Genomic DNA, 16,026 nt, shown 5'->3' on the forward strand with positions numbered 1-16,026 from the left:
CTTAATCAGAACTGACACAGTGCGACTCAGCATGACACAATGTGACACAGGACCCAGCATCACTCCTTGGAATCGTCGCTGTGTGGCCCAACTCCCCGCATCCAGGGCATAAGATACAATTCTCAGCAGGCCTAACCTGATCCCTGTGCCCCTCCTGCACTCCATCGTAGTTGGCCCGAGCTTGTGATTTTGTCCTGGTCCAGCTTGACGCGATAACCGCAGTTGGCGCTTTGTTCTTTTGGAGACTCTTTTTCACCTTAATCTTTAAAATTACATGTCACTGGTTCTACTGATTGCATCTTTTCCATTTTGGTGTCAATTAATGTATTACATTTTATCTATTTGAATAAATTGGTGAGGGATTTTTCTTGTGTTGTGTTTTCACATTATTACTGTTTAAGGGCTGCATAAGTACTTTACACATCTCCTCTAAGTTAAGCCTGACTTCTTTGGGCTGCTGTTTAGAGGGTTAAGCCCAGGTTAATTTAGTGACTTTTTGTGTTTCACTCTGAAAGAGATCATGGTTGTTGCTTGAGAAAGGCTCACACCCCGCTCAATCAATAACCACATTTCTCACAGTCCCTTGTTATTCTGGTTGTAATATTTTAACACTTTGAAATTATGCATTCAGAATTTATGACCCACACCTTTGAAATGTGTTCCCGCATTGTATGATATTGCCCGCCACCTCCCAGGCGATTGACAAAATATGTCTCTTGAGACACTGGAAGAACACTGATGTGCCATCATATACAGAAAGGTTCATAGTGTTGTGCCAAGTTGCAACATTTGATAGAACTATGTATACAGTGAATGATCAAATGTGCATATTTTTTTTAAAAAACTGGTCCCTATTTTTTGAGTATACAAAGCTACATACTATAATCTCCCCATAAATCTCAGTTCAAGTTGTTTCCCACCCAGTCCTTCGATAGGTCAACCATGCTTCCCATATTGCGCCAGCTCTACAATAAGATAAAATGGCTTCACACATCTCTGCCTGCCTCATGAAATTTACATCACATAGAGATATGCTGATTCATACCAATCAAAGGGAAGTGCCCACGGCTTTCTTCACCTTGCTTCCAGCACCAGACTCTCCATCACCCACGCGTCCGGTCACCATTATTACTACACACCACCAGTGTTTATGTATAATGAAACTATGGTAGTAGTGTTTAATCTTGGACTGTGTTTATTGTGGTTTCCCTTTTTCTTTCTCCATTACTCCGTTTTCTGTATACATAATGCCCACTGATTCCCCTGCTCTTAGAGCAACCCTCTGGCTCTAGTCTCTCTACTATGCATGTATTGTGTGATTAACTTTGAAAATACAGTACACATTGATAAAAAAAAATTGTGATGCAAACCATCATGCCATTGGTCAAGTAATATGTGATGCCACACTCTATTCCCTTTAAGGCTTCAGTTGTGATTCCATCTACGATAGCATATATGAGCAATGTGCACTGCATTGAGAGACTAATATTGTTTATGAAATTAGCAAATTGATGTTGTTTTGAGATTTTGAATTTTAGCCAGGAAGGCTAGGAATATTAGCATGGAAAGGGAGAGGAGAGGAACACAATCAAAAAGACACAAATAAATATAGGTAGAAGGTGAGGCAGATGGATGGACAGAGGACATTCAGATAAGGTAGATGAATAGAAAATAAGGCTCCCAAATATATGTTTGTACTGATTTTTGCAGATTTATACAGACAGAAAACAATGTGCTTCTTGCCTCTATTTATTTTTAAAAGTGTCAAAATACTAAAAATGGTGCTTCTTCTAAGAGACTCTCCATGCTGTCTTTCATGAATTCCAGGCAAAAGCTGAGAAGATATACAGCAAGGAGAGTTAAAAAACAGGATGAGATTTCCTTAAATACAGGCATAAATGAACAAATATTTGTAGTATAATGCTAATATGTACCTGTGGGTTTAGTGTTTTGTCATATGTGGCTGCTTAATTTGACAAAACGTGACAGGCATCCACTTAGGAGTGCATATCTTAGAGTTAAATATATATGTAAATATGTCATTTTACAACTCGATTTATTCTCAAAACACAAAATAAATAAGAATGAATATCAATAAAATAGAACAAAAAATAAATATTGATGAATACAGATGGAAATGTCAAAGAAATATCTACCATAAAACCAAAAGCCCTAACCAAGAAATAAATTAGGAGTGATTAATCAAATAATTAGGCACCTGCACACAAATCTCCTACCTTGCATGGGTGCTGGATTACGAATTTTGGGAAATTACAAAGGTGTCAAAGAGTACGCCAGGAAACCTGCAACTTTTATGTGTTTTTACTGTGAAAGTAAAAAAAATTCTGCCCAAATACCAGAACACAAGGGACATTTGCGCATAACATAAAATACCTCTGCTTAATTGCAGTTGCATTTTTCCCATTTGTTTTATTTCACACATAAAATATATTGTGGCTCTCGTGCCCCTGGCGGTAGTTAATCTGTGATTTGTTTTTTCCACGATAGGGGGCAGATTTACCACTTTTCACGCAGCATTGTCAAGCAAGAGAAGATGCTGACCTGTGTGAAAAGGAGTGAGGAGGAAAGTGTAACATTTACTGAAATTTGGCACTTTCCACCCCCTTTCCCACTGGCACTGAAATCAGCTGTCATGTGCCATAGAGAAGGAAAATAACAAGGTAAAGCCTACGGAAAAAAATACATATACTAGATTGTAAGACTGGATACTGGGCTTTTGACTTGAACTCCTTCAAATTGGGCAATCACCCCAACGGAAAAGAAAGCCTCTAAAATCATCCATAGGGTCCTCAAACTCCCCACGATGGTAAAGCAATTTTTCGGATAACTATTCTTTGTGAGCCTTGCAACTAGGCTCAAAATACCGTTCGTGTTTCCTGTCTGTAGACAGGAAACACTAACGGTATTTTGAGCCTAGTTTGAGGACCCTATGGATGATTTAAGAGGCTTTCTTTTCCGTTGGGGTGATTGCCCAATTTGAAGGAGTTCAAGTCAAAAGCCCTTACTATTGAAATTGCCTATGTAAGAAGTTGGATGCCATATTTTTGACTACTGTAGATCCGGACCTGGGTTCTATTATAGTTGCCCTCATAGTCCTGATGAGGCCTGGATTAAACAAAGGCTGAAACGCGTTGACACACATTATTTGAAGACTCCAAAACAAGAAATCTGTTTGAGTTTAGTTGATGAAATAATGTTTTAAAGAGAGTGCTAGATGGAGAGAGGTTAAAAGCGGTTAAACCTGTTACACTCCCTTTGTCTTTGTTTTGGTGATCTAAAGAGAAGGAACGTTATGTGAATTAATCATACATTGACATCCTTGTTTAAAAAAGTGGGGCAAAAGAACCGTTATTTTGGTTCCAAAAAAAAGTGTATATATATGTAAATCAGAAATATATGTGTTTTGTTTGTATATATGAATTTTGTATAATTGTGTTCAATGTGAGAGACCAATATTTAAGGTTAAATGTGGTTTAATTAAAAGAAATAGTTGAGCCATACACTTGATATTTATTTCTCTTTTTTGGCTATCAATTGGAGAAACTCTATATCTGAAAATATCTCAATTAAATTGTGTTGAGAATGTTTAATCCAAGAATGGATAATTGACAGTATCCAGTCTTACAATCTAGTATATGTATTTTATTCCGTAGGCTTTACCTTGTTATTTTCCTTGTTAGATACCCAAAAGCCTATGGGTTTTATGTGTTACCCCTGTAGTTTGTTCGTCATGTGCCACAGAGGCACTTTTGCACCATGGTGCAAGAGTGTCTCCGTGAGTCTAGCACATGTTTTGTACTGAAAGGCTACCCTTCCAAGTACAACACACTATGGGCCTTATTTATGAGCCCTTTATGCCACCGTTGCATCACTTTTTGTGATGTTGGGGTGGTGTAAAATATGTGCTACCAGTGGTGGCTCACAGAGGTAACGATGTGGGGTGGGGAGACGGGGAGGGGCTGGGTGGGGGGATAGTGGAGTCCGACATATGACGTCAGATATTTATTTATTTATTAACGTTTAACTTTGCCGTCGTATTTCAGACTCCACTACCCCCTCACCCAGCCCCGCCCTGCCCCACCTCCCTGCCCCGCATCTCCGCCCCGCAGGGTTACCTCTGCGAGCTACCACTGTGCGCCACACTGTTTCATATTTGCAAAGTGATGAATCTAGAAAGGTGCACCACTTTGCAAACCCCTGTGTTACATGATACCTGTGACAGGTATAATGTATGCAGGGTGGGCGTTCTGGCGCAGAAAAGGTTTGTAGAAGTGTTGCAGTGAAATCTATGAGATTTCATTTTAACACTTCTAGGACGCCACTACGACAAATCCTTATGCCTACCTCACAGCAGGCATAAAGAGTCACGCAGGCCCTTTTTTCATGGGACTTTTACACTCCAGCAATGCACCACTTTTGTGCCTACAGATATGTCAGGAATACTGATGTATCTGTAAACCCTTAGGACATGGAGCGAATGGGCCCTATGCATAGACTGACTTAAATCATTTTCCCTCTTTGTATGTGTGCTGTACAGTACAGCACACGTGCAAAGCTGGAAAAGGAAGGGGAAATGAAAGCATTTCTCCTTCCTTGCGCCTACTTCAAAAGGGTGCAGTTTCCTGACACTAAACCCTGTCTGCTTTATTTAGTATATTGGGTTTAGCATCATAAACCTTGGATGGTTGCATGGGAACGCCCATGCTGCACACATAGGACACCCCTTGGTGTTAAGTAATGCAAAGCAGCACTATGCGCTGCTTTGCCTTACTTTCACATTATTTCCAGCACTAAACAAGTTTAGTGCTGGTAGGTAAATCGGAAAAAAAAGATTTTGCGCCATTTTGCATCACAGCGTAAAATCTAAGTAAATTCCCCCCTAGGAGTGAGTGGTGGATCACTTTGTGACTGAATGCTCATGTGCTCATTTATTTCTTACATTCACTCAGCAATAGTATTGCACCGTATTGGGGTAATACTACATCTGATTAAATAAAATTACCAGTGCTAGTGAATTGTTTAAGCATGTAAAATCGAGCAATATCCAAGTGAAAATTGAGCTTAGAAGTTTAAATGGTTTTGTAAATCCACCCACGAATTGAAATTTGGAATATGCGCCCCTTACTCCGAAAAAAAATTAATAAATATAAACAATGAAAGTTTAGGCAGATTCTACTTTAATGTGCGCAATACATAGAAAGGTACAATTCGAACGCAATTAGGATATAAGAACCTCACTATAAAAGCTATTATAAAACAAACATAAAAATCTGAAGAAAGCAAATCTTTCTCTATTTTCAATTTTTTATAATCATTTGAAAAGTACTGTCTATTATTAGCATCCACCAGGCTGTGGCAGAATAGCTTGCAAATCCTCAGCCTTTTTTGTGTATCATAAAATATTCTGCCATTAAACCCGTTGAAATATGCTATTGTTAAACATTTGGGAAGAAGTAAGTGAAGGGCTGAATACTGATGCTGAGGGAAACCTGCATCTTATTCTTGTTAAATGCTTCTTGAAGCACCAGAGCGCAGCAGGAGAGCTATAAAGAAGGGCTTCTTAATGGATTGTTAGCAATACCCTAACTCTTCTCAAGACAATAATATTGACTTCACATTAGATAAACATGAATCTTCCAAACAAGGGGTGAATACTCCAGAATTAGCTTCTTCGTGTTTTGCTGTTTAAAGGCAATGGGATACAGTCTATAGAGTTTAATTTGAGCTGTAATTACCTTTCCCAGTGAAGTGTGGTAATGAAGTAAATGAAGCACAGTGGTGAGACGTGGGTCACATACGAAGGAATGGAAGAGAGAGGCACTAACCCTGTGAATAATACTTAACAGAGCCTGTTTAGGAACTGTTCACAAAAGTGCACTAATCATTATAAGAGATTAAAAATAATGAGTATTTTAGAATGGAATTTAAAAATGTTGCACTCAATTGACACAGTAAATTGTTCTGAATTGTTATTGTCACGACTAATACTTTGCACAGGAGCATAGAAAATCTTATTTACAAAAAAATCTCAAGGCCCCCCACTAAATTTGCTGGCTGTAGGAAAACTGATTTTGTGCCTTTAGACAGTGGCATATTCCATTAATATCACGATTATAAGAACGCTGGTTTTTTTTTCTCGCAGAAGTCACAATTCCGATACGTGAAAGTTTGCTGCAACCTATAATTGCTGGGGGTGTTAAAATCAGCTCTCATAATTAAATTTAATCAGATCACACCTCCTGGAATTTAACAGGGGAAAAGAGCACAGTATTTATGCAGACGTTCGTATTTTAGTGTGATAAAGACCAAATTCTGCAAATTATTCCCAAATACTCAGATTAGAAGCAATTTAGCACACCTGAAACATCGAATTTTATCCGATGCCACCAGTAGCAATTTTCCTCCCAGGCACTCATAATCAGGTCATTTATTTACATTTGTAAGTATGGAATTATTGGGATTATGGGTAATCTCAGTCACTATTAATAAATATATGTGGTCCACAGAAAATTTGTAGACTGGCTCACATATAAAAGCCCTCAAAAAACTGTTGAAACGCAGTATTGGTGAGCACTTCACACAACCTTTATTCCGGGGATTCGCAGAGCAGTGATACGGTACTAGTCTGGTTGCACACTCAGCTAAAACCAAGAACCAGGTTTAAAGTTGAAAAGATTTCCCACTGAGGACACACTTCATGGATATCTTGTTGAGTTGAAGGGGTCCCTTGTCTTGGGGGAAACATCCTTTACAACGAAACTTTTACAACGCAGTGCTTTTACAACGCAGGTTTTACAACGAAAACCATTACAACGCATTGCGCTGGGAGGCGCTCTAGGATAGGCAATAGATTTAATTTACTATCCAACACCTTCCCTAGTGTCCACGGGGACTGGAGTTGGAATAGTATATTAAACTATTCACTATCCAGCACCCCAAAGCGCTATGCGTTGTAACGGTTTGCGTTGTAAAAACTGCGTAGTCGCAGCATGCGTGGTAAAAGCATGCGTTGTAACGTCATACATCCTTGTCTTGGTGGTGTGTGTGGACAGTCCTATTAGGGCACCACGTACTGCAGGACATTTTCTTTAGTGGAAAGCAGTGTGCTTGAAAAAAAACATTCTAAGCAAAATTCGTAGCAAGACCAGAGTCATGCTTATGAGTCAGATTGCATTGAATGTAGGCTAACCACTGGTGAACTAGGGGTTAAAAGCAGCACTGGAAAATGTGTTCTTACAGGCCCATAGGATGCTCTAGTGAGCAAGTCTGTGGCCTCTTGAGGGGGACTTGGAGGCAACTGTTATAGGTGTCAACAAAAACATTGCTTGTCTTCCAGGGCTGCTAGAAAGTTGAATAGATGTTAATCCCTATATCCATCCATCCATCAAAGCTGGCCTTAGTACTCTGTCTACCAGAGGGGTTCCTTGTGGCCAACGTAGCCTCTCAAGACCTAAAGTTAATTAACTACTTGCATATTTGATTAATCAACAAATGCATCTTAGACTGTTTCTGGGACAATGATCATAGTAAGTGATGGTGTTGGGATCCACTTCCATGGGCTGTATTACTGCAGGGATGGAGAAGCTAAGTTGATCCTCATGCCCATTCTTTGCTCTGAGGGCACCACGAGATTGCAAAAGTGACAGCTTTTATTCGCAATTTCACAGGTGTCAAATTAGTGCCCACCATATGTGGTAAAGTCAATATTTATTTGCTATTGGTATTGTGCACAACCCGTAATGTTCAATAATCTTACCCTGACAATCTCTCCCTCGTCCTTCCTGCTCCTATATTCAGAAAAATGTAGGGGTTTACCCAAATTATCCTCCTATGCCTGGGTAAAGAACAATACAACAAGAAAATCGGAAAAGGCAAGGAGAAAAAAAATATACAAATCTCACTCTTCAATAGGGGACTGTATATTCCTCTATTGTCAGTACATAGTCCTGTCATTCATAACATTCCATTTTAGCAAAAAACAATCACATACCAAAAACACATGATTACATATTTTAATTTAATTTGGCACTTGAAGTGTCTAAAGATCCAATGTATAACTCGGAATGTTTCGAGTTAATGCATGAACTTTAGACAAAATCATAAGCAGAGAGACAATCTATCTCTGCTCACTGTTTTCGACCTGTTCAATTCAGCCGCGGCCCGTGGAGGGAGTTACAGTGGGGCAGGGAGGCGGGGAGGGGGAGGGGCAGGTTGGAGGGTGCTAAAAACCGGCATATGGATAATTGCAGGTAAGTACACAATTTAATTAATAAAACGAAATTCGTAGCACGCACTGCATGGCAAAATGCGATGCTGTGCGCGCTACGAATTTCGTTTTATTAATTAAATTGTGTACTTACCTGCAATTATCCATATGCTGGTTTTTAGCACCCTCCACCCTGCCCCTCTGCCTCCCCACCTCCCTTCCCCACCGTAACTCCCTCCACGGGCCGCGACTGGTTCAATTTAAAGACAACTCATTAACCCACAAAACGCATCATAGAGACACTTCTAATGTGATGTGAAGACAAGCTAATAAAAACTGAACAGAATCAGAGGGATTCATTTCATTATAAGAAATACAAAACTGCTCCATCACCTCCAGCCAAAAACACATCTACATGCCCTCCCTAAACAGAGAAGTACCCATAGATATATGCTCACTTTAGGATTAATAAAAAAATGATCAGAAATTACAAAGATAATTTAAATAATGGAGTAGACCAAATGTTTTTCAAAAGCCCTACGATAACAGGCACTGATGGGTTGTATGCGTGACTTTGAAGCTGTTTACATTCAGCACAAGTGTATTTGAGGTAGAAGAACATTTTTACCATAATTTAAAATGAGATAGAATAAAGTCATTTTTAACGAGAGACAATGTTTGAAAATATGCATTAAAAATATGGAACTGTTAGATATGTTTTCTGACCCGAAATTAGTTTGTAAGCCTAGTTAAAATGCAATTTCAAAGGTTTTAAGGTCATCACTGATTTTTTTTAACGGTTTGATCATTTGAATATTATAAAGCATTTTTCTTAATGATAAAAATTGTTAAAACGCCATTTTGAAAGATTTCTATAATTATTGTTGGTTTAAAATGTCCAAAAGCAAATTTTGGGTATTTTAAAAAATGCAGTTATGATTAAATGTATCCCAGGACTTTATAAAAAAGTGCGTTTATGCTTATAACATTTAAAATGCATATAATTTGAATTAAAAAAACTCTAATAATTTTTTGTAGTTTAAAAAAATATTATTAGTGAAAATAGTTGTTGTTAGAAATGGCTGTTATATAAGGTTTAAAAATGCTGTTTTGGATTTTTCTTAAAGTTTGAATCACATGCGTATAAGAGTTCTAATATTTTTTACAAATTCTAAATGTTCCACAAGGCATTTGGTATTTTTCACCTTTATGAACACTTTTTAAAAACATTTTAAACATAACAGAGAATTCTAATATTTTCTATTTCCAGGAACCCATTTAGAATTTTTCAAAAACCATCCTACAAATGTTTAAAAACCACATTCGTTAGAACCATCAAATGTCCCACAGTTAGGATTTGGACCATGTCTCGAAAATCTCAGACCACTTCCAAATATTTTGCTATTAGTAGGTGGGACCTACCCTTGTAATACTTCTGTATTCCTAATTAAATAGAGGGGTAACCCAAGAGAATAACTTTCTTAATCCTGGTGTCCATGAGACCCTGATCAAGATGTTCAACCATATTCTCTTTTGGGCTGAAACCTCAATTTGAGCCCAAAACAGGACAATTATATATCAGCAAATTGCATATGTTTCCTCTTGTGATTTGCAGCAGGTTAAACTGCTCCAAATTGTGTGGTCAAATTGCACACATGCACTGTCTGTGATTTGCACCTTGGCATATGATTGTTTTATGTGTGTGTCATTCTCTATTATAAGACCCCCTGGGCATAGGACTACGCTGAGCCCGCGGAGCGTGCATTGTTTTCACTACTACGCACATAGCACAGTGCAAAAACGCGTAGCGTAGTGGGCATTTTTTGCTTCCTCGCGGTCCTCAACGTCAAGTTGGCGATCGCGAGCGAGCAAAAACAACATCCCTGCGAGACGTTTTCATCGTTCGCGATCAGCAACATTGTTGCTGATCGCGAACGTGGAATATAAACCTCCCGGCGAGATTCTTAATGCGGGGAGGTCAGGTCTCATTGCGAGTAGTCGCTTATGCTTGCGACCCCTCACGATGATAAACTACCAGTCCATGTTGGGAAAGCTGCCGCTTGAGTACAAATCTACTCGAGCGGCAGAAAATGACCGCTTGCACTGTGCAAGATGCTGTTTGCAATGATTGCACAGTGCAGACAAGCATCCAGCACTGTGCAATCAGTGCGAACAGCATTTTCCCTACCGCACCACGTAGTTCACGTAGCTACTCGTAGCTTGCATAGTGCGAAGTGCACTTCGCGTAGCTACGTGTAGCCCTACTATGCAAACTATGCCCAGGGTTCATTATAAGGTGTCACATATTTGTAAACGGGTACACACTGTAAACAAGCTAATTTGTCAACGCAAAGCAATCATAAATTATCAGGTTTTACATTTTCACCTGATATTAACAGTCAAATAATGATTAACGCCTCAGTCACACCAAAGGGTTTGTGAATCAGGCCAAAAGTGATAACATACTCACATGTATATTTGTTGGTGGTGGAATTCCTGACCTGAAATGCCCAATTTCCACCCACAAGAGGTAATTTACTCACACTGAATCTATGTGAAAGGATCATTTTGCAAGACTGGAACTCACTTCTGTGCATTTCAGAAGTCAGTTTCCATTCATGGCAAAGAAAATTTGCATATGTGAATAAACAGTAATGATGCAAAAAGAATTATATGTGTGGCTCAGGGTGCTCACTGTAAAGGAGAGCATGAAAAGAAGCGATCAAATGGGGAATATACCATTGAAACTTTTAAATAGAAGTACATGTTTACTGAATGCTTTTTAGTCAGAAGCTTTGCATTCATTTTATTACTTTCTAAAGATTTGAAGTAATGCATGCTGACATGAAGCTGATCTATGGCCCAAAGCCCCTGGTTAAATCAAGTCAAGATGCATTCTTTTTGACTGGCAGCTGCAGGTCGTCTATTTATAATCTGACGCATCCAAGCTACGTTTCTATTTTTAAAGAAAATTGAGAAGCAACTAGAAGGATTTCTTTTATTTAGCCAGCGACCAGCTAACTCTTGAACACTTATAGATAAATAAATGTTTTGTGCATGTGTATATAGTGATGTGAGTGACTGAGTGGATGTGTGAGTAGATCTATGGATGAGTGAGTGGTTGCATGAGTATTTGTATGGGTCTGTGAATGGGTATGTGAGTGGGTGTGTGAATGATTACATTAGAAGATGGATAGGGGTTTGAGTAGGTGGCTGAGCGGCTCTATGGATGATGTCCTCAGTGGTCATTTGAGATGTCATCAGTGATGCCATCAGTGATGTCACTGACCATATCATGAGTGATGTAATAAATGAGGACATAAGGAGTGCATTGTGGGGGCGTAAGTTATAGTTAGCTTAGGTAACTAAAACTGCTGAATTTCAATGGTTTTGTACGAGTGAAATCTGAGCCTAAATATAATGCCCCTGTAACCTTTTACTTTTTTTGTGAATTTTTAAGGTGTTTTAAATTCTATTTTCTAACTTTAACACCCTGTAGCCTTTGTTTTTTAAGTGAATTTCTAAAGTTTTTAAAATTATATTGCTTAATAGTTCATTCTAGTCGATTTCTCTCCATCACTGTTGTATGGCAGATGGTGCCAACAATTAAAGGCGCACATCAATCCCTGTGGATAGATATATCAAAACAGAATTCATCCTCAGCAGTCAAACGCACCTGCATAAATGCACCATAGATGGCAAGGGAACCACAAGAATAATGGTCCCAAATTGTCTACACTGGTAAACTTGCTGTAAACAATATAATAATGATGATATGTTTATACTCAAACTGAACCAGAGATACTCCATGTTATCAATGATAATATACTATCCTAATATTAAGCGGAATGAGGTAACATCCTGAAACCTTTCAAATCGGATGTTCAGTCCCAATATTTAAGTGCAGTGATCTCTATTTGAACCGTCTGACGGCAGGTACTATATGAAACAAACAAAATAGAAAAACGGTTAAAAACAATAATTACAAAATAAGTTGGAAACAATTCATCAGAGAAAATTAATACATTTCTACTTCACAGGATAGCTCGACTTACACAGCGCAAAGGAGATCCAAAATTATGGGGAGGGTAGTAGGATGAAAAAGAAGAAACACTACCATACACCAGGGATGGAGAGATATTGACCATGTGGTATGTACACATAGCCCACTTGGGCTAGAATTAACTATTTTGTTATGCATTTACTGTTATCAATGCAATATTGAACTCCAGAGTATTTGTGCATAATGGTAAAGTACAGTAAACATGAGTATATGCCCTTTGTCCTACTTCTCATTTCATAATTATTTAATTTCCAGGGCATCCAACCCTTATGGCATGATTTTGATTATAGATATGCAATTTTGATATACTTTTGGTTTATATTCAGTTATATTTCGTGTTCTGTTTAATTATTAACACTGTTGTCATGCACAATGTGTGCAGACATACTATGGTTTAGATAATAACTGGTGTTAACAAACACATGGTAAGATGGCCGCCTCCTTTCTGTAACCGAGTTGGCTTTCTAATGATGGTGTCCTGCGTTTATGTTTTGTAAATAATCCTTATAATGTATGCGCTTCCAAACCTGCCCTATCCGTGAACAAGACGTGTTCTATGCCAAACACTTTGGGTTTGTCTCGCTATGTGGATAAAAAACTTATGTTGCTATATTATATAGAATAATTACCTTTCTTTGCTGATGTGAAAGACAAGTGCATGCCCGAGCATTGCTCTGGGCAATACCAGAAGAGAGGACAATATATATATATATATATATATATATATATATATATATACACACATATGTATATACATATGTATATATATATATATATACACACGCTCAGGTTTCCGTCTTCTTCTCCCCTTCTCTCGCGGTCGGGTGCTCTCTAATGTGGTGACAGACACCCAAGGACTAACAGCTCCATAGGGCTAAATAATGCTAGCCATGATCAATTAATTAAGATTCTTAACACCAAAAAGAAGTTAATTACAACAGAACTCCATGCAGAATTTCTAATTGACTATCTCAAAGCTGGAGTTATTCCCATAGGACTGCAGGTTCGCAATGAGCCAGGATTATTTGTGGAACACCCAAAATTCATAGAGACCTGGACGTTGATAGCAAATCGCTGCAGCCGCGACTGGCTAATATTAATAATTGAAACAGCCCAAGAACTTATAGAAATGGAAAAATTAGAGATTGAGAAATTGGAAACATCCCTGAAACAATCACCAGCATTAGATGATGCCAAGAAGAAACTAGATGAAATTAATCAGGATGTAGAAGGATACCGTGAATACCTATCTAATAAAAAACTGAATTTTTTTTCAAAAGATGTGGAGAAATATTCAGAAGATTTAGTCTACCCATATACCCACAAAGATTATTTCACGAATAAAAATGAACCGCGCTGGGAGAGACCTAACCACCAAAGACCAATCTACTCAAGAGGAGGTAATAAACGCATTACCTTCTCAGAAACATCTGGGTCCAGTAGCGAGGAAGAATTAGGGGGACCTAATTTTTCCCGGGAACCTTTTTTTAGAGAGACGACCCAATCGGGGACAACGGAATTTCAGGGGTTACAATCGGTCGGAACCACCTCGGAACCATCAACCTCAGAACAGCTCCAGGGAATACATAGCCACAAGGAGCAAACAATACTGGAGGTAGAAGAGTTCCCAATTGTGAACCTCTCTAATAGAGTTCTGACCAAGGTAGAACAAGACGTTTTGCAGAAAGGGTTCAGTTTTGCTCCTACCAATACCCATTCCCTGTTTAACTTAGAGAGTGATTTAAAACATTTTTTCAGAAAAATACGTCTAAACAGATTTTTTGAGAATAGAGTCTATGATCCAGCCCCGAGCATTACGGGCCTCAAACCAAAGTCAACCTTCCTCCCTAGTCTCCACCAAGTAGTCAAAAACGTTTACATTTTTGTACGCGTCGTAGAGGTGGAGATTAAAACTTTGTTCACCAACTACGAGAGCAAGAAATGTAATAATAACCTCTCTAAGGAACAAAGACGAGCCTTAACCGACCTCCAAAATTGTGATGAGATAACGATCAATCCCGCTGACAAAGGCGGTGGGGTTGTGCTATTCGATACACCGGTATACGAAGATAAAATACATGAATTATTGAATGTACAAGATCATTACAAGAGATCCAAATTTATGGAACTTAGCCAATTGAAAACAGAGGTGGCTAACCTTTTGGTGAGGGGTAAGGAGGAAGGCTGTATTAATGATCAAGAATATACATTTCTTCTTAACACGCATCCAGTTATCCCCGCAATTTACGGTCTGCCCAAGATTCACAAAAACTTAGCGGATCCACCCATGAGACACATCATTAGTGGGATTGGGTCTATCCTAGAGCCATTAAGCCGCTATGTTGACCATTTCTTGCAACCTTTGGTCAAGAAACAAAGATCATATCTAAAAGACACCTCACACACAATTGCCACGTTCGAGGGTAGAGGGTTCAACAGGGCGACCCAATTTTGGGTCGCCCTGGACATTGAAGCCCTCTATACGAACATCCCGCAAAATGACACCATGGAGGTTATACAGTCCATTTTAGAAACTGAGGATCTGAGAGGGGGCAATAGTAATTTTATAATGTCCTGCATCTACTTTATCCTGAAGAGGAATTTTTTCCTCTTTAAGGATGAGCTCTATCTTCAAATCAAGAGGACCAGTATGGGGGCCACCCGCATATGCCCCCAGCCTGGCCTGCCTTTATGTTGGCAACTTCAAGGAATTACATATCTTTAATGAGATAGCCCCTTTCTACGAAAATATATCCTGTTGGCACCGCTAAATAGATGATAATATTTTCATCTGGAGCGGTGCCAGCAGTGATTTAGATACCTTCTTTACATGGCTTAATTTGGGAGACCCAAACTTAAAATTCACTGGACATTACAGCAATGATAAAGTTGCATTTTTGGACATCAACATAAAAGAAGAGGATGGTATGCTAAAGGTGGAACTATATACCAAACCCACTGACAAAAACTCTATACTCCATTACTCCAGCATCCACCCGAGAGCCCAGAAAGATAATGTACCTTTCTGCGAGTTCCTCAGGTTGAGGCGTAATTGCTCTAACCTAGAGGACTTTTACAAACATGCCGAAAACACTAAAATTAAGTTAAAGGCAAGAGGATACCCCAATAAACTCATTAAACATGCACTTAAACGCGCACGGTTTTATGATAGAGATAGCCTGCTAGAACAGAACAAAACTAATAAGAGACAGGATGCGACTTTAGACAGAATAGTCTTTGTGACACAATACTTGCATGTTAGTAATCAAATCAAAAACATTGTCAATAGAAACTGGAAAATCCTCAACTTCAACATGGACAAGCAGTTAAACAAACCTCTTTTTTCCTTCCGTAGAAACAAGACAGTTAGGAATAGTCTTGTTCACACTTACAAGCCCGTCAAAGACATTCAACTAACCCTAACCGGGGCCGTAGCATCCGGCAATCACAAATGCGGGACATGTTCCATATGTCCCCACTGCATTACCGAAAAAATTTATAACATAACGGTAAAAAATTAACTCCCACCACCTTTAACAACTGCAGAATCCAAAATGTGGTTTATCTACTACTATGCCCATGTAACTTGGGGTATGTTGGAGAAACGAGTAGGGAGTTACGTATCCGCGTGCTGGAACATAAATCAGCAATATGGACTAATAAACCAAATGCCCCATTGACTGAACACTTTCAAGCATTCAACCATACATGCGATGATCTAAGATGGTTTATTTTA

Source organism: Lissotriton helveticus, chromosome 10 (assembly GCF_964261635.1).
Source record: "Lissotriton helveticus chromosome 10, aLisHel1.1, whole genome shotgun sequence".
Taxonomy (NCBI): domain Eukaryota; kingdom Metazoa; phylum Chordata; class Amphibia; order Caudata; family Salamandridae; genus Lissotriton; species Lissotriton helveticus.